This window comes from Lepus europaeus, chromosome 7 (genome assembly GCF_033115175.1).
Source record: "Lepus europaeus isolate LE1 chromosome 7, mLepTim1.pri, whole genome shotgun sequence".
In the NCBI taxonomy this organism is placed as follows: domain Eukaryota; kingdom Metazoa; phylum Chordata; class Mammalia; order Lagomorpha; family Leporidae; genus Lepus; species Lepus europaeus.
In genome coordinates, this window is record NC_084833.1 from 89,828,927 (window position 1) to 89,854,287 (window position 25,361).

The following is a 25,361-nucleotide window of genomic DNA, read 5'->3' on the forward strand; positions in this document are numbered from 1 at the left end:
AAAATAATTTTAATTGAGAAAAGAAGATTATAGTACCTACACAGTCAAGTAGATTTCTCTATTTTTTTTCCAAATATTTTTGGCTTTTTATTTAACAAATAACTTCAATAAATAGCACTGTAAAAAGTGAATTGTTAAGATTGAAATGCATTTTAAACAAGAATGTGATAAACAACTCAATGTGTGTGAAGGGAATATGCAGTTGTCTGTTTTGGCACTAACTGAAAGTAAGACTTGCAGAAGACAAGATTGTTGCATAAGCCACAGGATCACGTCACATGTTCACTGAAAAGCAAATTGTGGCTGAAGCCTCAAAGGAAAAGTACTGATAAAGAAGTCTCACCCCAAAAGTAAAATAAATACACTACAAGATATGATGAAAAGTCCCAGACACTGAGCAAAAATAAAAGTAATAAAATGAAACCAGTGCCAAAGGTCCCCATTCAGCAAATACTGTGTAAATTTTGGCTTTTATGTAAAAAGTGCTAAATCAAGGATATTTTAGCAGAAAATTTCAAAAGTATTTTTTATCCGAGGCTATATTTTATTTTTCTTGTAATAAGAAAGAAACTTGAAAACATGTGTAAGGAAATGGGAAGGAGCTGGTAGAAATGGGAGAGACTGAAAATACAGGAGGAAGAAAGGTTAAGATCCTGAAGTGTATGTGGAGGAGATGGAGTTGAAACCATAGGTGGAGAGATAAGATGGACTTGGATCAACTTCTTGTTAAGGTTGGAAGAAGGAGGCAAGAAAACTATCATTCAAAAGTCAACTAATGGCCAGTGCTGTGGCTCACTAGGCTAATCCTCTGCTTGCGTCGCCAGCACCCCGGGTTCTAGTCCCTGTTGGGGCGCCGGTTCTGTCCTGGTTACCCCTCTTCCAGTCCGGCTCTCTGCTGTGACCTGGGAGTGCAGTGGAGGATTGCCCAGGTTCTTGGGCTCTGCACCCGCATGGGAGACCAGGAGGAAGCACCTGGCTCCTGGCTTCAGATTGGCGCAGCGCCGGCTATAGCGGCCAGTTGGGGGGTGAACCAATGGAAGGAAGACCTTTCTCTCTGTCTCTCTCTCTTACTGTCTAACTCTGCCTGTCCAAAAAAAAAAAAAAAAAGTCAATTCATGAATTTACTGAGTATGTGCTCGGGACATTGTTAAGTGTTTAGGTAGGTGAGAGAGAAGAATAGAAATTAAAAACAAATACAAAACACTGTTAATAATTATGCAATAGGTTATAAAGTAGAATTAAATTTTAGCATATTTTTTCAGGAGAAAAAGAAGACAATGTTCAAAGTATAACAGGCTACCATCCGTAAGTTTACTAATGCTGAGTTTAAAAAAATGAAGCGGGCATTCAGGTTCTATCTTTTGTTAAAATTTCACATTGTGCAAAAACATTTGTTTTGAATGCATTTCAAAGGGGACCTTTATTCCCTACCTTGCCACTGTCCTTGTCACTCTACTGTGGTCCATACTCTACTCCAGTCATTTCTGTTTTCTGTCTGGCCTCTTAAGGCATTAAACAGTTGGGCTAGAAAACCTGTATGATCTTCCCTAACTTTGCATTTGATTCTCAGGCAGTTTCCCTGGAGATAACGTTTGTTAGACAATTGTATGCTAGGGGTTATTAGAACAAAGGATACATTGAGGAGAGGATCCAAAAGAGAGCTTTTCTTTTCCTGTTGAACTCAACTGCCAGTACCTTCCTAAGCATTAAATTCTTTTGTTTTCCTGTACCAAGTACAATCTCACAAGACATCTGTTTTCCTCTACTATCAAATTTTGGAATGAAAGAGAATTACTGTCAAAACAAAATAAAAGAATTATTTTGTACTAATTTTATCCCTTCTAAATTATGTCTGTTGCCTAACCCTATAAAGGAAACTTCTCAGGATGTTTTCACTTTTGAGTATTAGAAATTATGTGTGAAAGTAATAGAGACTATTGGAATGACTTAGAAAAATATTGAAATGGTTAGTATCTAGAAAAAAAAGTTGCTTTTAAAATGTAATGTTTTCTAACTATGTAATCAGTGCTTCCTATTCTTTTTTCAATGGACTCTGTGGGATACAAAAACTGACCAAGGTTTCCGACAGGGAGACAATTACTAGTATAACATAGGCTCAAAAGTATTTTATTCATTCAGGAAGACCATTCTTGTGATGGCAGGGGAAGAAGCAGAATGTTCCTGGGCCATCACTGTGACTAGCTTGAGATGGTTCCCATGGAGGTCCTCTGTCACTCCCTCCACAAGCCTTGTTTCACATAATTGTAGGACAAATATTGTAAATATGAGATCTTATGCCAAATGTTTCTATCCTTATTTTTATTTTTATATAACATGCTAGGATTTTGGATAGGTTGCAATGTTTTAAACATAGTATATTCTGTTTTTATAGTGTATTTCCCTGGATCATTGGCCTGGCTTGAATTATTTTGGGAGGCTTATAAATATTTCCATTCTAAATTTGAATTTCAAAATTAAACACAGTCTTTGGGAACAATTTTAATTATCATGTCATATACCTAGAATAGGGCTATTCAATAAACAATTCGAGCAATACTGGGTGATTTCTCAGAACTCGTTGCAGACTTTAATCTAAAAAAGAAGTCCTTCTTGGCCACTGTTATACATTTTAAATAATTGCAATGCCTATTAATCAATTTTTTCCCTCATTCCTTCATTTCTTTCATCTCTTCATTAAATTGATTTTCATTATTTCTAATGAAGCTCAAGACTTTGGAATGGAAAACAATTATCTGTGTAGAATAGCTCAAAGTGAAGTTTCAAAGTGACGACTAAAAATGAAACTGTCAATTGAGCCCCAGTCTGAGAGGCTAGAGCAGAAAATAGCCTTAACGTGGAATAACAGGCAGACAATCTCGAGAAGCAGCAAATGGGAGTGGGAAAGAGAACGATCAGGAGGAGGTGTCTTTCACGGACCCCTTCACAGAAGTAAAACTTCAGTAGCCTGGAGTGCCTCATTCCACTGTGACTTTTATTTCTACTTGGAGGAATGGCATATTTAGAAAGTTATTTATAATGAGGAATACTCTTATGCTTCCTATTTTTAAAATGTTGCTGGAATTTAATAATAATTGATATGGTGAGGAGATAACGATTATTTCTTAACTCCAGTATTGCCATTATACAAAATGAGCTAGTTTTACCAAGAAATAAAATAATAAGCAAATGGAAAATGTATTAGTCAATAAAGGCTTGGGCAACAGAGTTGGAAAATTCTACAATTAATTTTAATTGATCAAGTTGATATCACATTTCTGTATTTAATCTTCTAGTTTGCTACAATATGGATGCATTCTTTGTCTCAATAATAACCATGTGTACATACCTATATTTGTTGGCATAGAAAATTAGTAGAGACAGCCTTCATAGAGAGTCCTGCAAAATATAGAAAAATTCAATAAATATATTTAATATATAATATATTTCAATTTCAAAGTACTTATACTTCAGAGTTAAATGAAATGTCCATAATTATTCATTGGCACAGTTTATTTAAAAACTTCCTCATTGAATTCATTTTTACTCCTCCTTTACTTTGGAAAAATGTCATTGTTTAAAAATGTCACTTTAGGTGCTGACGCTGTGGCATACAGGGTAAAGCTTCTGCCTACAGTGCCGGGATCCCATATGGACACCCATTGGAGTCCCGGTTATTCCACTTCCAATACAGCTCTCTGCTGTGGCCTGGGAAAGCAGTGGAAGATGGCCCAAGTGCTTGGGTCCCTGCACCTTCATGGGAGATCCAGAAGAAGCTCCTGGCTCTTGGGTTTGCACTGGCACAGCTCCAGCTTTGCAGCCATCCAGGCAGTGAACCAGCAGATGGAAAACCTCTCTCTCTCTCTCTCTCTCTCTCTGCCTCTGTTCTCTGTTCTCTGTTCTCTGTTCTCTGTAACTCTACCTTCAAATAAATAAATAAATCTTAAAAAAAAATAAATTTCATTTTGTGAACAAGTTTTGCCAAATTGACCACTGTTGGCCTTGCTTAATGTATTTCATTAACACCCTTCAATTGCTTTATAGTTTACTTTTTTTTAAAACTTTTATTTAATGAATATAAATTTCCAGTGTACAGTTTATGGATTACAATGGCTTCCCCCTCCCATAAGTTTACATTTTTATTTACTTATTTAAGAGACAGAAAGAAGGTAAGAGAGAGAGCTCTTCCATCCATTGGTTCAGTCACCAAATGCCCACATGGCCTGGTCTGGGCCAGACTGGAGCTGAACTGAAGCCAGGAGTGGGGGATTTAATCCAAGTCTCCCACATGGGTAGAAGGAACCCAGTTCTTTGAGCCATCATTACTGCCTTCTAGGATCTGTAGCTTTAACAACTTATTTTTAAAAACTTCCTATTTTTATTATTTTTTGTTTATTTAATTTCATTTTATTTGAAACGCAGAGAGAGATCTGCCACCTGAGGTTCACTCCACCAAATGCTGACAATAGCAAGTGTTAGGCCAGGCAGAATCCGAAACTGAGTATTCGTTCTGGTTCTCCCACGTGGGAGGCAGAGAAACAGGACTTCAACCACCACCTGCTGCCTCTGTGATGTGTTTTGGGAGGAAGCTGGAATCAGAAGCAGTGCCAGGACCTGAGCTCAGGCACTTTGATATGGTATGTGAGTATCCCAAGCTGCATTTTAACTGCCATGCCAAACGCCCACCCTAGTCACTTTAAATCAGTTTCAACTCACTCATTTTAAAGAATCTTTTCTTGCCTATTTCAAACTTACTAAAACAGAGTTCACTATTATTTTCAAGATAACTGTCTTTGTTTCCTTGTGAAAAAGGAAATTTTCATTTCCCGTCCTTTGTTCTTCGTTGTAGTCATTTATAGGTAAGATTCCATCAGAGAAGAAGCTGTTCTTCAGTGTATGTAGCCTTCAGACAGGACAATGCCATCTCTTTCCATCAACAAAATGCCAGATTTCAGTGGCTTTCTACAGTAGAAGTTGATTCACTCACTGGAAGCCTAGTAATGGCATTTCTGACTTGAGCAGCATTCATCATTTCAAGGATCAAAGTGCTTTTATAACTTGTGGTCCAACACCATGCTCTAGGGTCTCTCAGTTGTCTGTAGCTAGCCCTCAGATGAGACTACAAAGTGGGGAATTTTGCTTTGGGATTTTTTTTTCACGAGCAGGTCCATAATTCATGCTTACCATTGTTCAGAACTCAGCCACTTGACCACTCCCAACTGCAAGGGAGGCTGGGAATTGTGAGCCGTGAAGTGTCCAGGAAGTAATGATTTTAAGTTTGGTAATAGAAATTTGCAAATTTGACTTTCTCTGCTTCTTTTCTCTTAAAAATTGTTCTCATTTTCTTTTAAAACAATTAATATAATAATGAATTCAATGACTGCTCAATAATTGCATGCTATGTGCTAGGCACACACTATTCTCCTAAGCACTTGGAATACATCATTGGCTGTTTCTCATTGGTGTTTGTCTGATTCTTTTTATGATTCGATTGAGGTTATGCATTCTTGACCAGAAGTTACTCCTAGATCTTTTATGCATGTTTGTTAAATATATTCTATCTTTCTTGTATGTTCTAAAAAGGACACACAGTATGAGAAGTAAGGCTACAGCATGCTTGTATAGAAGATACGTCTAGAATTATGTGGTTTCTTGTTGATGTATATTTATTTATTTGAAATGAAGAGTGGCAGAGAGAGTAAGAGACAGAGAGAGAGAGAGAGAGAGAGAGAGAGAGAGAGAGAACACTTCCATCCATCTGCTGGTTCACTCCTCAAATGACTGCAAGGGCTGGGTCAGGCTGAAGCCAGGGTACAGGAACTCCTGGTGGGTTAGGTCTCCCATGTGGGTGGCAGGAACTCAAATACTTGAGCTATCATATTCTGCTTTACATGTGCTGTAGCAGGAAACTGGAACAAAAGTGGATTAGCTGAGCCTCCACTATCCTTCCAAGAAAGGATGTAGAGTCCCAAGAATTAGCTTAATGTGCTGCATCATAATGTGCATTCTTTATATTCTTATTTTTCATTTTAAATGGGTGTAATAGTTCTTATTTGGCATATTCACCTAGAAAAGAACAATTAACCATGTTTTATTTATAAATAAATTATACATATCACACAAATTGATTATCTTCACAATTACTATTAGCAGCAATTATGGTTGCTGTATTAGTAAAATCTCTCTAGACCTGAGAATCTTAAATTTTTATACTTCTCCTTTTTTTTTTGACAGGCAGAGTGCACAGTGAGAGAGAGAGACAGAGAGAAAGGTCTTCCTTTGCCATTAGTTTACCCTCCAATGGCCTCCATGGCTGGTGCGCTGCAGCCGGCGCACCGCGCTGAACCGAAGCCAGGAGCCAGGTGCTTATCCTGGTCTCCTATGGGGTGCAGGGCCCAAGCACTTGGGCCATCCTCCACTGCACTCCCGGGCCATAGCAGAGAGCTGGCCTGGGAGAGGGGCAACCGGGACAGAATCTGGCACGCTGACCGGGACTAGAACCCGGAGTGCCGGCGCCCCATGCGGAGGATTAGCCTAGTGAACCGCGGCACCGGCTATACTTCTCCTTGTTTAGCTATGAGCTTCTTGAAGTTAGACATTCATTTTTACTTATTTATTCTTAGTATTTATTACAATGGTTGATGAAATAAAGATTATAGCTAATACTTATTATGCATTGATATGTACCAGGTGACTACATAAGTAAATCTTAAATGTAGATACTATAATGATATGTATTTTTTTTTTTTTAATTTTTGACAGGCAGAGTGGACAGTGAGAGAGAGACAGAGAGAAAGGTCTTCCTTTGCCGTTGGTTCACCCTCCAATGGCCACCGCGGTTAGCACGCTGCGACCGGCGCATCGCGCTGATCCGATGGCAGGAGCCAGGTGCTTCTCCTGGTCTCCCATGGGGTGCAGGGCCCAAGCACTTGGGCCATCCTCCACTGCACTCCCGGGCCACAGCAGAGAGCTGGCCTGGAAGAGGAGCAACCAGGACAGAATCCGGCGCCCCGACCGGGACTAGAACCCGGTGTGCTGGCGCCGCAAGGCGGAGGATTAGCCTGTTGAACCACGGTGCCGGCCAATGATATGTATTTTAAAATGGGAAACTGAGGCACAGGCACAGAGATTAGGACACTCAATGTATGTTAGCAAGTTGCAGAGCTGGTATGAAAACTCAGTCATTCTAACATCATGCTTCTTCATTCCAACTTCTATGCTTCCGTGCTTCTGTACTACAGTATACCCAATAAAGGCTTGCTGATGAATCAATGAGAGAATGAGTATAAAAAACACAGGAGGGTAGACCAAAGCTCTCAAAATGCCTTCTGGGTCTGGATTTGGTTCTGTGATATGATTCCCATGAATTTGGGGGCTTGAGTCTAAGGGCTGAAAATTACTTATTTTATGATGATAATTATGTTTTTCCTCTTTTTTTTTTTTAAAAAGATTTTACTTATTTCTTTGAGAGGTAGAATTACAGACAGAGAGAAGGGAGACAGAGAGAAAGGTCTTCCATCCACTGGTTCACTTCCCAAATGGCTGAAACAACCAGAGCTGGGTCTATCTGAAGCCAGGAGTCAGGAGCTTCTTCCAGGTTTCACACATGTGTGTGTGCAGGGACCCAAGCACTTGGGCCATCATCATTGCTTTCCCAGAAGAGGAGCAGCCAGTACATGAACCGGCACCTATATGGGATGCCAGTGCTGCAGGTGGAGGTTTAGCCTACTACGCCACAAAGCTGGCCCCTATTTTTCTCTTTATGGAATGAAGAAGCTGTAGTGATCCATCTTATTATTTTTTTTTCTTCAGGTTGGTATTAACTCTATACTACACACTAGGCCTTAGTGATTAACGTGCTTAAAACAACAAAATTCAAGCTCATATAGAGTTTATAGTCTTGATGATGCAGTTGAAAAAATTAAAAAAATGATTGTTCAAATAATAATCCCTATCATGGTATAAATAGTTGGGAAAGTGCAAGGTTTTTCCTAGACCTAATAAAGGGGCACTCAACCTAATTTGGGTAGTCAGGAAATATTTCCCTGAAGATGTTTAAGTCGAAACTTGCAGCATGAATAATAGATAACCAGGAAGGGAAGAGGAATGAAAGAATGTTCCAGGAAGAGGGCAGGTGAGAAGTAGCTGAGGCCTGATAGAGCATGCTGCAGATATTCTTTCATTTCATGTTATAGGTTTCTCCTGTCATCCACGTAAGATGAGAACTGAAAAGAGGTCAATAAAATCAGGTCACTGGTGAGTTTAGTAAAAGCAAACATTTGGACAAGTGAGGGTAGAGAGGTTAAATGGGAGATAAGGAAATAGAAACAGTATTATTTTATTATGGGTTAGAGACATGATTTATCATTCTTATTCCTCTGCTTATGGTTTACATTTCTACTCTTGACTTTACATATTCCATGCAGGTCTTACTCCAACTTCCCGGCAGCTAACAGATTTGCCTCATTGCTTGTTGTAGTATTGCTTTACAGCACAGTGGGGAAGAGCTTAGACTCTGGAATCGAAGTGGACTAGATATCAACCCTGCCTCCAGAGCTTGCTGGCTGCTTGACCACGGATACTGTATGGGCAGCTTCCACAAGAATAAGGACATTAATGGTGCCTCCCTCATGGCATTTTCAAAAGTTCTAAATGAAATTGTGTGCAAGTCTGGCATAGAGTAATACCTCAGTTGAAAGTAATAGGGTTTTTTCATATCTTGTCTCTTGTGTATAATGCTGCATTGAACATAACAGTGCAGTCACCTCTTCAGCCTGATTTAAATTCCTTTGGAAATACACCCAGAAGTGGCATTGCAGGGGTCATATGGTAAGTCTCCTTTTAGTTTTCCTATGACGCTCCATACCGATTTCCAAAAATTGCTGTACTAACTTACAATACTGCCAACTAAAAATAAAATAAAACTTAATAAAAAGATTGATTTACTTATTTAAAGGGCAGATTTACAGAGTGAGACAGAGCAAGACGGAGAGATCTTCCATCCATTGCTTCACTCCCCAAATGGTTGCAGTGGCCAGGGCTGGGCCAGGCCAAAGCCAGAAGCCAGGAGCTTCATCCAGTCTCCCACATCGGTGCAGGGGCCCAAGTACTTGAGTCATCTTCTGCTGCTTTTTCATGCGTATTAGAAAGGAGCTGGATCAGAAGTGAGCAGCCAGGACGTGAACTGGTGCCCATATGCAATGCCAGTGTTGCATGCAGCAACTTAACCCGCTAAGCCACAATACCAGCCCCTAAAATAAAACTTTGCAAAGGGCCATCTTGTTATTATTCCACTTCCACTAGTTAAACTTCCTTTTTTTATTTTTTGACAAGCAGAGTGGACAGTGAGAGAGAGACAGACACAGAGGAAGGTCTTCCTTTATCGTTGGTTCACCCTCCAATGGCCGCTGTGGCCGGCGCATCGAACAGATCCAAAGCCAGGAGCCAGGTGCTTCTCCTGGTCTCCCATGGGGTGTGGGTCCCAAGGACTTGGGCCATCCTCCACTGCACTCCCGGGCCACAGCAGAGAGCTGGCCTGGAAGAGGGGCAACCAGGACAGAATCCGACGCCCCGACCGGGACTAGAACCCAGTGTGCCGGTGCCCCATGCAGAGGATTAGCCTATTGAGCTGCAGCACTGGCCGTTAAACTTCCTTTAAAAGACTTCATAAAATGAGTATAGTGATAATTTATTTTAAAATATAGTAAAGTGTTTGTGGCAACGTGAAGCAGATTTTTAGATACAGGTTTTGAGTGTGTATGTGAACCCAAGGTTCTTACTACTGTGGTTCTTACCAAGTTTGTTTATAAGAGCCAATGTAATGATCTATTTGGCATTCTGTCCTTGCTCCTACATTGACACTGGCTTACATATAACTTTGGGGCCAGTATTCTCCATAAGGATGGGGAATATGAAACTTAATGGGTCAGTAGCTCAGTCAGTGACTCAACTGTAAGGACTTGGCTCATTTTATACTGCACTGCTAATGATTGGCACTTACCTTACTCTGTATGGATGCTGTATATGACTAAGCTCTTGTTCTGTTGTCTAGAGCTATTCATTCTCCTTGATTCCAGAGATGGGATTCTTCCTAAGACTGGATCTTTTCTCTTGTCTTCAGTGAGCTCTGACTCTGACTGCTTCCTTTCCTGGAACTCCACTAACTGTGTCTTTCCAGACTGCATCCTAAGGGAATGCACCAAGCTGCTAGGAGGCATGTCTGGTGCTAAGCCTTCCTTTTGTTGACTACTTACTGCCAAGATATCTTACGGTTTTCAAGGGTTGTAACTCGGCAGATCACCTCACCTTCTTTTGTAACAATGTTTGCGATGTCCAGTCTGTTCTGCTGCCAATCAAGCATGAGTTTTGATATTCTTGTCCTTCTCTCACCTTCCACATCATTAGTTGTGGAACTGTTTAAAGCAGTTCTGTTCTGAGACACATACACCTTTGAAGGTTGTAGTTGTTTAAAGTACAAAAGAGCACAGTTATTTTTAATTTAACCCAATGCTTTGTTTGTTTTATATTATTTATGGATTTTATTTAACCTAATATATTACAAATTACCATTTAGGTGCCAGTGTTGTGGTACAGCAGATTAATCTTCCACAGCTTTTTGCTAATGAATCTGGGAAGGCAGCAGAGGATGGCCAAGTGCTTGTGCCTCTGCTACCCATGCAAGAGAATCAAATAAATTTCCTGGCTCCTGGCTTTGGCATGGCCCAGATTTGGCTATTGTGCCCATTTAGGGAGTGAACCAGTACATGGGAGATTGGAAGATCTCTCTCTCTCTCTCTCTCTCTGCCTTTAGAATAAATAAATATTTTTTAAAATTACCATTTTTATATGTAATGAACATGAAAAATTAATAAGATATTTTCTTTTTTTCATGCTAAGATGTTGCAATTTGGTGTATGTTTTACACTTTCTGCCATCTTACTAGAACTACTAGATTGTAGTTCACATTTCAAGTGCAATTCTAGAGATGGATGGGACCATCTGTTTTTCTAGGCAGAGGAGACAGAAAGCTCTTCTCTGATGCACTCACTGCATTTCATCCTGGCATATCTCTGTGTGTTTCTTGCATTATTCGCAATTCTAATAATTTTTTTCCTAGCCAGTAGAGTGTTCCAGAGGACGTATCTGCAAGCAATCAATAAACTCTTTCATTCTTTCATTCATTTACTAGCCAAATATTTATTGGAAGTGTTCTGTGTTCCTGGCACTTTTATAGCTTCTTGGGATAAACCTGTAAACATTTTTTTTTACCCTTGTGGTTTTTACATCAAAGCAGGAAGGAGCAGAAAATAAGTCCTGCAAGAAATAAATGCATAACATAAGTGTCAGGAGGTGACAGTGCTATGTAAAATAGGAGAATTAGAGTAGCCCAAGAGGACTGGGAGTATCAGCTTTCAATGGAACAGTGAGGTGAGGCTAGAACTTTGAGAAGATACAAAAGTATGTGGTGAGGTCAGAGAAGTAAAAGTCAGCTTTTATGAACTTTCTCACCCATTCTCACATCCTTGTGAGGGGTACCCAGACTATGGTACCATGGGCTGACCACTTTGACCCAATGTAGGACAACTCTTGTGGATTATTTTATCTCTTGAGCTTCTAAAAGGAATTTCTCATAGGATGGATAAAGCTATTGATAGGAGTGCATCAGGGCTCAACTCCTTCTGTCCAATGCCACTTCCTTTCCCTCTCTTCTCCAAGTATTGATGTCAGAGACACATCCCAATAAGCATTCTGCACACCATCTCAGAGATGGGTTCCTGAAGAATGCAACCTAAATCATTTTAGGATCTTGGAAATTCTGATTAGCTTCTCTGTACCTCAGTTTCCTTATCTGGTAATGATAAAACGTCTTTCATAAGGTTGTTAGGAGAAATTGTGTGACAGTCCTTGGGCAGTACCTGATATATGATGATCAATCCATCCTGAATTGACAAATAGGATTATTTTAAACATAAAATAAGAAAAAAAGAGATGAGAATATTTTAATAGTGAAAATATTTTAATGATCATTTATACATATATTGTTTCCTGCAATAATATCTATTTGTTTTCAGATATTTCCTGTGCCCTCAGGAATAGTTTATTTGCCTCTCTTGCTTCTACTCTCAGTATTCCTATCTTTATAGATATTTGGAATAACTGGTTTCTTTTACATATTAATCCCTGTGAAATGAATGTGATGTAACTAATATTTTAATTACAATACTATATATACATCAACAGAGGTTCTATGAAGTAAAGAAAGTATTTTCACTCATGAAATACCAATGCTGTGAACAATATAGGTATTAAACAATAATACAATACTAACTTCTTTTTTTAACTCTAAAGAAGTAGTCTTTAGAATTCTTTGTTTCACCAATTCAGTTAACAATTTGGATACACATTATGTTCCTGGTCCCATGCCAGGAACAAGAGATATAAATATGTACCAAAATTTCTTACTTTTTAGAAATTTGTAGGTAACTATTTTTTGTTTACTAATGTCCTGGTCATTCCTACTATTATGGTAATTGAGGAGTTAAAGAACTGAAAAAGGAATCTTTTAAATAGTAATATAGTAGAAGCACTCACTTTATGGCAGATCCTATGCAAATTGCTCTATTAATATTCAATGTGAGCCAACCTGTGCCAGGCACAGAGTGAACAACAGCACAGCAGTTGATAACTCGGGCATGCTGCCTGTTCTTACTGCACTGTTCTTACTGTCCAGTTGGGAAGACAAACAGCTAAACATACAGTTATAATACAGAATAAATAATATATATGGAAATAAAATGATATAGAAGGGAGGCCCAGACTACTTTTGTTGGATCAAAGTCTTCCAGAAAAAGTGATCTCAAATCCGAGACGTGAAATATAAACAGGAATTGGCTGAGTCAAGAGAGTGAAGGTTTTGGAGAAGACACAACATGCACAAAGCGGAAGAGGGACCAGACAGCTTTCACTGAGCTGGAAAGCAGTGTATTGAGTGGGGAGCAGTGATAAAGGATTCCAGAGAAGTAAGCAGAGGGTCAGTCAATCATGAAATACCCTGTATACCTATGACATGGTACCCATGAAGCTACCCTTTACTTTTCTTGAGAACAATGGAAAGCTGAAACAAGGTTTTCAGTAGAGAGAGAGATGACTGAGGACATTTGTATATGAAAAGCTTCATGCTAGCTGCATCATAGGCTACAGAGGAGCAAGAACATAAACAGTGAGGAGGCTGAAAAACCATCCATATGTTAGAGGTTCTTAGTCTGGATGAGGGGAGCTTTGGGAAAAGTGAGAAGTGTATGGCCTCAGTACATGTTAGTAAACCAATATTAGTGCTTGGGGAGTGGTAGAGGCAGTACTGAGGCAAAGGAAGAACAGGATGCTGAACTCAATCTTGCCAAGTGTAGGTTTGCGGAAGGATGACCACCCAGGAGATGGGTAGGTGCTGAAACTTCCTGTGAGCCCAGCTCAAAGGACTGTGTGCTCTAGCACAGCCTGTTTCTGTCAGAGAGAAGGAGCATCTTTACTCAGTCATACAAAAGTGCCAGATGGTCTATTGCTGGCCTTAGGAGAAGGCCACAACTTAATGCCAGGGTAACTGGCTTGGAAAACTGAAATACTGGTAGCACCATTCACTGAGACTGTGGTGGGGAAGAAAGTAGTGAATGCAGTCTGCACTTAAATCCCACTAACAAGCCTATTTTATAAAAGAAATTGGGTATTAGAAAGGTAAGGGTTTTCTTTTTTCTATTTTAAAATTTTATTATTTATTTGAAAGGCAGAGTTACAGAGAGAAAGGGAGAGATAGAGATAGAGATAGAGAGAGAGAGAGAGAGAGAGAGAGAGAGAGAAAATGATCTTTTATTCACTGGTTTACTCTCCAAATGGCCACAACTACAGGGCTGGGCCAGGTTGAAGCTGGGAGCCAAGAGCATCATGCAGATCTCCCCAGTGGGTGCAGGGGCCCAAGTCCTTGAACCATCTTCCACTGCTTTCTCAGGTGCATTAGCAAGGAGCTGGATCCCAAGTGCAGCACCCTGTTCTTGAACCGGTGCCCATATGAGATACAGGCCTTGCAGGTGGCAACTTAACCTGTTGCGCCACCATGCTGGCCCATATATATTTTAAATTGGGCAAATGATTTTCTCCAGGACACATAATAAATGGTGAAAGTGGAATTTGGATCTTGATATAGTACTTCTTTTTTTTTTTTTTTTTTTTTTTTTTGACAGGCAGAGTGGACAGTGAGAGAGAGACAGAGAGAAAGGTCTTCCTTTTGCCATTGGTTCACCCTCCAATGGCCGCCGCGGTAGTGCGCTGATCCGATGGCAGGAGCCAGGTGCTTATCCTGGTCTCCCATGGAGTGCAGAGCCCAAACACTTGGGCCATCCTCCACTGCACTCCCTGGCCATAGCAGAGAGCTGGCCTGGAAGAGGGGCAACCGGGACAGGATCGGTGCCCCGACCGGGACTAGAACCCTGTGTGCCGGCGCGATATAGTACTTCTTATATATTCTTCTCATTCTTTATTTTTTCTAAAAAATAGGAAAGACAAAAACTACAATAACATGTAATGGGGACCATGCCATTATAAAAAATATATGTGATTTCATTTGGGAAATGAAAATATGAGTAATTATATAATTATTTGTATGCTTAACTTTTGAATATTTAGAAACTGATAATTTTCAGGACTGTCTTTCAGCTTTCTTTTCATTGTTTTCACCTTCATACTCTGTTTTCTGTAACACCTTTTCTTGTATCTGTCTTTAAAACTCCAGTGGTAACCACCAGAAGACTTCCTCCAGAAGATGATTCTCTTTTTTTTTTTTTTTTTTTTTTGGACAGGCAGAGTGGATAGAGAGAGAGACAGAGAGAAAGGTCTTCCTTTTTGCTGTTGGTTCACCCTCCAATGGCTGCTGCGGCCGGCGCACCTCGCTGATCCGAAGCCAGGAGCCAGGTGCTTCTCCTGGTCTCCCATGCAGGTGCAGGGCCCAAGGACTTGGGCCATCCTCCACTGAGAGAGCTGGCCTGGAAGAGGGGCAACCGGGATAGAATCCGGCGCCCCAACCGGGACTAGAACCCGGTGTGCCGGCACCGCAAGGCGGAGGATTAGCCTGTTAAGCCACGGCGCCAGCCCAAAAGATGATTCTAACCATCCTGCTGCAAATAAACATTCCTCTCATGAGCTCCCTGGGCATCTTGTACATATATCTTTCACTTGAATCGTCACTCTGTCCTAACTGGTTTACTTTTAGTTTTATACTCTTAAAATCTGGTGCCTTGTCACCATTCAGGAAATGGTGTTAGAATACTGTGAGAGAACAACTTCTCAAACTTCACTTCTAGCAAACCTTCATTGATTTCCCTAGTTGTTTATCCCAGAAATGGCTGAACATAAAAATGAGCCAGGGATTTTTAAAACTAAAGATTTCCAGGGTCCACTTCAGACCTATAGAATCTGAGATAGGGCCAAGATATCTGGACTGTGACAATGGTGCCTACATGACTCCCTAGTCAGCCCAACCATTTAGGAACCACTGCTCTAGCTCACCAATAGTCTGGTATGCCTTTCTGTTAATGTGGGCTTATGGTTGTTATATTTTATATTGTGTTCACATAATATATTTGTGAGATTATCACTAAGGATTTTGGAGTCATTATTTATACCTAAACCTCTGATACCACACCAGACATCAATAGGGTATTATGTATGCTTGCCCATAATCATTTTTGGGTATTTTTCTGTTTTACTCCTTGAAATTGTCAAATTACTTCAAGTCCTGTCATTTTAAGAGAGTTGCATGTCACACTTCAGGCACTAAAAAATTTGCATAAACAGGCATATGAAGCAGGTTTTTTCTCTACTTTTTGGTAAAACATATTTTATATGATCATATTACTACTTTAGAAACTATGAAAACATTGTTATCTTACCATCTGTTGTGCACTGGCCAACACAGAATCCATTTGAGCTCAGGCCAACAGAACTGTTTCACTGTTGCCTTGTTTGTGTGTTAACAACACTGCTAATATCAACATGGTTCTGTTTGTTCTTACTCGAAAAGGTTTAGAAACCATCTATATTTTTTTGGTGCTATTAAGAAATTGTTGGCATTTTTGAAAGGAATGTGTGTTTTTAGAACATAGTAATTATAACATAATCATAACATTATATTATACAGTAATTATGACATAATCATAATTACAACATAATCATAACAAAATCATGTTTATGTTGACATTATACATTTATCTAAAGTATTAAGTACCAAATTATTTTTTCCACCAAACATGGTTGAATTAAGTGAGAAACTTGACTTAACTTCATAAACGTCAGTGTGTTGACATTCACCACAGAAGTAGAGTATGTGGCCGGCGCTGTGGCTCAACAGGCTAATCCTCCGCCTTGCGGCGCTGGCACACCAGGTTCTAGTCCCGGTTGGGGCGCCGGATTCTGTCCTGGTTGCCCCTCTTCCTGGCCAGCTCTCTGCTGTGGCCAGGGAGTGCAGAGGAAGATGGCCCAAGTCCTTGGGCCCTGCACTCCATGGGAGACCAGGAGAAGCACCTGGCTCCTGCCATCAGATCAGCACAGTGCGCTGGCCACAGCGCACCGGCCACGGCGGCCCTTGGAGGGTGAACCAACGGCAAAGGAAGACCTTTCTCTCTGTCTCTCACTGTCCACTCTGCCTGTCAAAAAAAAAAAAAAAAAAAAAGAAGTAGAGTATATGATATATTTATAGGGCATGTAGGGCATGTTTAATGCTTTTTGTTCCCATTTCCTCTGTTAGTAAACTGAGAACCTGGACTTTCTTAATGCAATAAATGTCTATCAAGAATATAATATAAGGGCCAACATTGTGGTGCGCAGGTTAGGCCACTTGCCTGTGACGTCAGCATTCTATGTGTGAGAACTGATTTGAGTCTCAGCTGCTCTGCTTCTAATCTAGCACTCTGCTAATGTGTGTAGGAAAAGCAGCATAAAATGGCTCAAGTGCCTCGGCCCCTGCCACACACATGGGAGACCCAGATGGATTTCTACACTTCTAGCTTCAATCTGGCCCAGCCGCAGCTGTTGAGGTCATTTGGCTACTGAATTAGTGGATGGAAGGTCTCTCTTTATCTCTGTCTCTCCCTCTCTCTGTGTGTCACACTGACTTTCAAATAAATAAAATAATTTTAAAAATAATATAGTATAGTTTTCTAATGATTCCTCAGCATGTGTTATCATTCTTATTTTTTGATACTATCAGTATTTTTAGATCTAGGATTAATTACTTGTTCTTCCTCCTTTTGGTATGCTTCTACCTAGATCTAAGTTCTGTGAAACAGCTCATGATGATTTCAACATCCTAAGATTTTGCTAAGCATTTTTGTGTGAAGAAGTATCTGTAAAGAATGACATTTTTCCAAACAACCTCACAGGATTCCCATAAACTGCTAGGATACTTCAGGAACAAGTTATTTCCGTCTTAGACATTTTTTTGAGACATTTATTGGGTGGGATGAGGCAGTGCACCTGTCCCTGCTGCATTGCCCAGTCATGTCACGATTCTGACATCCAGCTGCCCATATTGTAATACCAATGGCCCTCGTTCCACTCATTCTCTCTACACCTGATATGATAATTTCTTCAAACATCCTATTTAGTCTTTCCTTTGCTAGCTCTACTGAAATTCCTTCCATCATATTAAATCAAACCTGAATTTCTCAGTCTATATTTGACATTCATCTATAAATAGGCTGCTTAAGGCTACCCCACTGTATCATTTGTTGTTGCCCAATGTGTACTTTTGGTTCTTAGCCATTCTATTTTTCTTTAAGTTTCTGAACTTGTTTTCCCTTCGTCATTTCAAAGCATTTTATTCACCCTTATTCTGTGCTCTGTCAACAGTTGTATTTCGCAGTAGCTAAGGGAGAGTTGACTTGAAAATATTCATCGGGCTCTAAAATGAGCAAGGCAGATCACATTCTGAGTTCACTAGAGGGAGCTCAATATTTAAAATAACATTCCTAGAAATGTAAGAAATCAAAGAGTGAAAAATCATATGTTGCTGTTGTTGTTGTTGTTTTTAATCTGAAGCTTTGTTTTCTAAGTTTTTTGGTAAGTAAAGATCACAGAATGATAGAAGTCTAGTCTTAAAAGACTGTTTAATCTCAAACACTAATTTTAAGGAAATAAAACTTTACCATTGCATTTCATATTATATTATGTTTTATATGGGTGTTGTCTCAAGCTATAAATGTTTCTGTCCCCTGAGACTTCACATGTTGAAACTTAATCAGCTGTTTCATGGTAATAGGAGGTGAGATTTTTGAAAGATAGTTAAGTCACAAGGACTGAGACCTCATTTATAGGGCTAGTGCCCTTATAATACACGGAGAACTGCCTTGCCCCTTCTACCATGTAAGCACACAGTGAGAAGGCTGTGTAAGAAGTGGGTCCTCCCCAGAAACCAAATCTTTCAGTGCCTTAATCTTGGGCTTCCCAGTCTCCAGAACTATAAGAAGTAAATTCTTGTTTCTTCTTAGTTACTCTATGATATTTTGTAAAATAGAAAATAACACCTTGTAATGAACTAAGACACCTTGTAATTGGTTTCTTAACATTTCATAACCTGTTTTCCTAAGAGCTCCTTCTACATTTCGTTCTCAGTTAATGGGACACCCATCCAACCAGTGGTCTAAGCCAGTAATCTCAAAATCATCAATACTTCACTCCTTTGCTCTACTCGACACTATCATCTCCCCCTCTAGACTGTAACCTCCCTGGGGTCTGGGGTAGTGCTTGTTCACCATCCTTTCTCTTCTACCTGGCACAGTACTTGCATTATAGGGGCCAGCCAATAAATACTTGAATTAAGGAATGAGAATGATTCTTTTCTTCTCCCTATGTCTAAACTATTATCAAATACTTCAGATTTTGCCCCCTAGTTATTTAATCTGTCCTTGCTTCTCACCCTTGGTTTGTTCAGCCCTTTACTATTTCTTATCCATACTATCAAAATAATCTCTGTGTCCAGTTTTGTCTTCCTTTCCCTCCTACCATTTCCTCAAGTGATTCATCTTGAACTAAACTGTCAATTCCACTACTTGCTAAATCTCTTTAATATTTTCCATCACCTACAAAATGGTCTTCCTTCCCCTTACTTAGCATTGAGACCATGACCTTCCCTGTGGCCTGGACTCCACCTACCTTCCCACGTTCAGCTTTGTGTCAGTTTCTCAGTCTGTCACTCATATTTTTAAATAACATCAAACTGTTTTTGGTTCTTCACATATTCTATAAGGTTTATTTATGTAACAGGTGACTTTACAGCCTAGCCTGGAAGAAAGTTCCAGGAAATGAAGACACATTGGAAAGATCTGAAAATGTTAGTAAGAGGGCAAAAGGAAGCAAGGTCTCAGAGAACAATATGGCCTCTTTTTGTTTCTATTTGACTCTTAAGTATAATCATTCAAACCTAGAAAATTTATTGGCTTAAATGTAAGCAAGATACTACATGATATATCTTTCTAGTTAAGTTATGTGGCTGCCTATAAGACCATTCATTCATTCATTCATTCATCCAGTGAGTATTCATTGAGTTTCTGTTATGTTCCAAGTGCTGTACCACACACTGAATGTATAAAGGTGAGCAAATGAAGATACATCCTGATTTCGTGGAATATAGACTATTACAACTCAATTACCCTTCAAAATCTCTTAGACCTAAAGATTTGGTTAGACTACGTGAGAGACAACTAGGAGCTCCAAAGATGTATCTGTAGTCTGTATGTGAATCTTGTGCTAACTCAAAAAGGAATGAATAGCAATTTAATTCCTTGGCCGGTACGGTGAAAATCCTTTCTTAACTCTGCCAATAATACCATCATATGGATGAATTGTAAGAGATGTGTTTATTTAGGCATTATTATAAGGATTAATGGACAGTTTTGCCCTCAAGCATGGAATCAGTCCAAGAAAAATCTTAAAAGCTCTAGTCCCGGTCGGGGCACCGATCCTGTCCCGGTTGCCCCTCTTCCAGGCCAGCTCTCTGCTGTGGCCAGGGAGTGCAGTGGAGGATGGCCCAAGTCCTTGGGCCCTGCACCCCATGGGAGACCAGGAGAAGCACCTGACTCCTGCCATCGGATTAGCGCGGTGCGCCGGCCGTAGCGCGCTACTGCGGCGGCCATTGGAGGGTGAACCAACGGCAGAGGAAGACCTTTCTCTCTGTCTCTCTCTCACTGTCCACTCTGCCTGTCAAAAAAAAAAAAAATCTTAAAAGCTTCAGAAATTCATGTCAGTATCATCACAGGAGTTCTTTTATTGATTGAATTGATATTTACTATACCCTTAAAGCAATAATTCAGCACTGTAAGAGGCTTAACACATCCTTAGCAACCTTTCTTACCATCCAGAAACTCTTCTGGATATGTGTGTTTGAGATGATGCTGTTTCAATGCTGAAAGGTTCTTAAAGGTAGACTGAGACACAAAAATTAATGCTACAAATCCCTGGTTTTGATTTATCAAGGAGCTCTTAGATAACTTTGAAGTCATCCATGTAAATAATACAGATATAAAGTAGTTCCCCCTTTGCCTACTATTTCATTTTCCATGGTGAACAATGGTTCAACAATATTAAAAGGAAAATTCCAAAAATAAACAATTAGTAACTTTCAAATTCCATGCTTTTCTGAGTAGCATGATGAAATTGTGCTTCGTCTTACTCCTTTCTGCTTGGGATATGAATCATCCATTTATCCAGAGTACTCACACTCTATATGCTACTACCTGATAGTCATTTAATAGTCATCTGTGTTATCAATTTGATTGTTACAGTACTGCAGTGTTCGTGTTCAAGTAATCCTATTTTACTTAATAATGGATCCAAAGTACAAGAGTAGTGGTGCTGACAATTCAGATATACCAAAGAGATTCCATAAAGTGCTTCCTTGAAGTTAAAAAGTGAAAGTTTTTGACTTAATTCTTAAGGAAAAAAAACAGTATGCTGAGATTGCTAAGAACTAGAGTAAGAATGAAATGTAGTAGTTTTTATATAGAGCTAAGTACCTGCTGTGGTTTCAGGTATCCACTGGGGGCCTTAGAACATATCCCTGAAGATAAGGAGATTCCTAAAGTTAGCATTCTCCTCTGTGACTAGTTATTCACTATAGCTTAGACACTTCCTAGCTGATTTATGCCAAGAGTATATTCAAATGATATCTTTGTTTCATGCCTGGAAGTATTGTATTTGACATCAGATGTGATCAACTTGTTATTTTAATTTCATATTTGCAGCATCTAAAATCATTCTTTTTTTTTTTTTTATTATTTGACAAAGTTATAGACAGTGAGAGAGACAGAGAGAAAGGTCTTCCTTCTGTTGGTTCACTCCCCAAATGGCCACTACGGCCAGCGCTGTGCCAATCCAAAGCCAGGAGCCAGGTGCTTCCTCCTGGTTTCCCACATGGGTGCAGGGGCCCAAGCACTTGGGCCATCCTCCACCGCCTTCCTGGGACACAGCAGAGAGCTGGACTGGAAGAGGAGCCACCGGAACTAGAACCTGGTGCCCATATGGGATGCCGGCACCACAGGCAGAGGATTAACCAAGTGAGCCACGGCGCTGGCCCCTAAAATAATTCTTTACTAAAGTATATCAAGACTTTTTATTTTCCTATTTAGTGCTTCCTGAATTAGACATTTATTTAAATATGTTTACTTTTTTTAAAAAGATTTATTTATTTGAAAGTCAAAGTTACACAAAGTTACAGAGAAAGAGACAGAGAAGGAGAGAGAGAGAGAGAGTGAGAGAGAGAGAGAGAGAGAGAGAGAGAGATCCTCCATCTACTAGTTCATTCCCTAAATGGCTGTAATGGTCAGGGCTGGGCCAGACCAAAGCCAGAAGCCAGGAGCTTCATGTGGATCTCACAAGTGGGTTCAGGGGTCTAAGGAGTTGGGCCATCCTCCCCTGCTCTCCCAGGTGCATTAGCAGGGAACTGGATGGGAAGTGGTGCAGCTGACATTCAAACTGGTACCCACTTGGGATGCTGGCACCACAGTGGTTTTACCTGCTACTCTACAGCACCAGCCACAAATATTGTTATCTATTTAATTTATTCATCCAGTAAGCATGCTAAATCTTTTATGCTTGTGTCCATTTCCTTCCTGTTCAAATTAAGCCTATCTGGTCACATTGCTAAATAATAAATAAAATTTATGGAGAGGTCACAGTTAGAGTGAGATATAAAGATTGTTGAAAACTGAAATGGAATCTATATGTGTTCTCTGGTAGGCACCAGAGGACAAACATAGGCAAGGAGACCAGATGATTATTTACTAGCTGTCAGAGGAAGAAAAGAGGCCTAGAAATGAGAATAAAATCCGGAGCCATGTATTTATAGGTATTGACAGACACCTTAACCAAGGTAAGGGAGGCAAAAGGAATCTAGTCACAACTAGGATTGAATGGCATAAAAATCAATTCAAAATCATTGTACCTGATCATAGAGTAATTGAATTATGGGCTGGAACAGAGAATTGTAATTACCAGAAAATCAATATTGGACCATTATCATACTACCAAAAAAAGGCAACCTTTTTCAAGATGTATGTCCACTTGAACCCAATAGAATACATGGATTTTGATAAAGGTGTTCATTGTACTTGCTTTTCATATCAAAAACACTCATCAGGCCTAGATACCTTCCACTATAAACTACTAAAATGTCTCAGTATTTTCTTTGAATTCCAAGTTCCTTGAAATGGTATTTTTCCTTATTCTTTTATGATTAGTTAAAATGAAATAGTATCCATTTGTTACACAAAAGTTTCAACATATATAATACCACTGAGTTATACAGAGGAGTGGCAAAAACAGAGAATATCTATGTATAGAGACATAGGGAAAGGAGAAAACCCAGTGGAGGAAATGAAAAAGCAATGATCAAAGAATGGGAGAGAACTGCACAAATACAATCTGACTGAAAGCAAGATTACAGCTATTAGAAGAGGTAGAAAGATGTGAAGATGAGTGGTGCTTACCTCTATTGACTACTATAGGAGAAAGAAGAATGGTGAATTGGACTATGAAGACATTGGTGATTATGGGAAAATTTAAAGAGATAGTAATGATTTATTGAATACCTTCTACATGTTGGCCATTACTTTGGATAACTTCTGTATAACATCTAATTTAACCTTCGTAGCAACAAACTAAGAAGTAGTTACTAGAACTCTTCTTAATTCACACACAAAATAACTTAAGCACCAAGATGTTGGGCTATTTACTCAGGCATATGACACAAATGGAGAATCTGTGATTTAACCCTCACAGTCTAACTCTAGAATCCAGACTTTCAATAGTGGCTCATTTGAATTAGGTTGATTTTTGAATTAGATGCTAAAGACCATGAGACAACATGAGAATGAGCTGGAGATATGAGTAGGGGATGGCACAGTGAATGAGGAGATATTCTTATAACAGAAGTAAGTGGACCTCAAAGAAGAGGATGGCTGAACAGGTACCCATGGAATGAGAATCTAGAAGTACAAGCAGAGAGCAAGATACTTTCCTCCTTTAGGAATGAACGGACTGCCTTGATTGAGTTGGGAAGGAAACAAGATTCTTAAGGAAAGCAAATGATTCAACTAAGATGAAAAGGTGAAAATGATTAATAATAATAAAGAAATAAATGCTTCGGTCAGTGTGGTCATTGTGATTAGGCTTGCAAAAAAAGCCCACAGGGGAAGTTAGATTAAGGAAAGGTAGAGCTGGTGAAGAGAAGGATCAGAGTGTGCAACAGTAGTCATGAAGAAAGGGCAGTAAGGGGTTTTGTTCCCCAGGACTGAGGCAACTGGTGCTCAAGGAGCCTAGATGAATATAGAAATATGTTTAAATGAAGAATTAAATAGGTAGAATATTACTTTGTTTCCAGGGTCCAAATATAATCTTTACACCATGGTGCAAGTGTTTAAATATCCCTGGCTAGGAAAATTAGCTTTAAAAAGCTTTAAAAGTTGGGGCTGGCTTTGTGGTGTAGTGAGTAAAGCCTACCCTGTGATGCCGGCATCCCATATGGGTGCCAGTTTGTGTCCCAGCTGCTCCACTTCTGATCCAATTCCTTGCTAATGGCTTGGGAAAAACAACAGAATTTGGCCCCAGTGTTTGGATCCTTGCCACTCATACATACAGGAGATCCAGATGAAGTTCCTGGCTCCTGGCTTCAGCCTGGCCCAATCCTGGCCCTTGTGGCTATCTGGGGAGTGAATTAGTGGATGGATGATCTCTCTCCTCTCTCTCTCTCTCTCTCTCTCTCTCTCTCTCTCTCTCTCTCTCTCTGTCTCTCCCTTTCTCTGTTATACTCAGGCTAGAGCTATGGCAGCACAGCGAGTAAATCCTACTCCTGTGATGCCGGCATCCCATATAGTTGCTGGTCCAAGTCCCAGCTGCTCCACTTCTGATCCAGCTCCCTACTAATGCACATGGGATAACAGTGGAAGATGGCCCAAGTCCTTGGGCCCCTACACCCACATGGGAGACCTGGATGAAACTTCTGGCTCCTGGCTTTAGATTGACCCAGCTCCGGTTGTTGTGGCCATTTGGGGAGTGAACCAGCAGATGGAAAATCTAAGTCTCTCTCTTGTCTGTCTCTCTCTAACTCTGCCTTCCAAATAAATGAATAAAAAGAAAAAAAGAAAAAAGCTTTAAAAATGATACTCAAAATATTACTAAAATTTAAATATGAAAGATTAATATAATTTAAAAAACTGAGTGAAGAACATTTCAAGTATGGGAAAAACTTAGAATCTGTAAGAAAAAATGAATTTACAATTAAATTAAGGTAAAACAATTTCAAAATAGCAATTATAAAAATAACTATGAGTGGAGATAAACTCAGGACATTTTGGCAATTCTTATCTTAAGCATAATTTTTCTGATGTGGTAACAGTTTCAATAACTTGGTAAAACATCATTAGATAATAGGACAATGGTGAAAGAATATGTATTTGTATTTACAGAAAATTAAATAGAAATGGCTTTTAAACATAATAAAGATGCTCAATCCCAGGAGACAAATGTTAACTGAAACTAAAACCAGACCATATTTTTTATCAAATTAATAAAGGCAGAATACTTGATAACTCACCATGTTGCCAAAGATATGAAAAAGCTAATACTTTCATTGATGAAAACGTAGACTGTGACAACTTAAAATTACTATTACATGACACTTCTTGAACCAGCAGCTTAACTTCTGGGAAATTTTTCCACAGGCATTTTTGCACATGTACCAAATGACATATGCAAATTTATTCCTTGAAGCATTATCTATAATTGCACAATATTGTAAGCAATCTAAATGGCACCAGTACAAATTTTAG

At 39.5% G+C, this 25,361-nt stretch overlaps 1 pseudogene; it reads left to right on the forward strand.

The window, feature by feature from the left end:
- The window catches only part of LOC133763370 (histone H2A.Z-like), a 184,255-nt pseudogene that overhangs the window by 24,207 nt on the left and 134,687 nt on the right, over positions 1-25,361 (forward strand).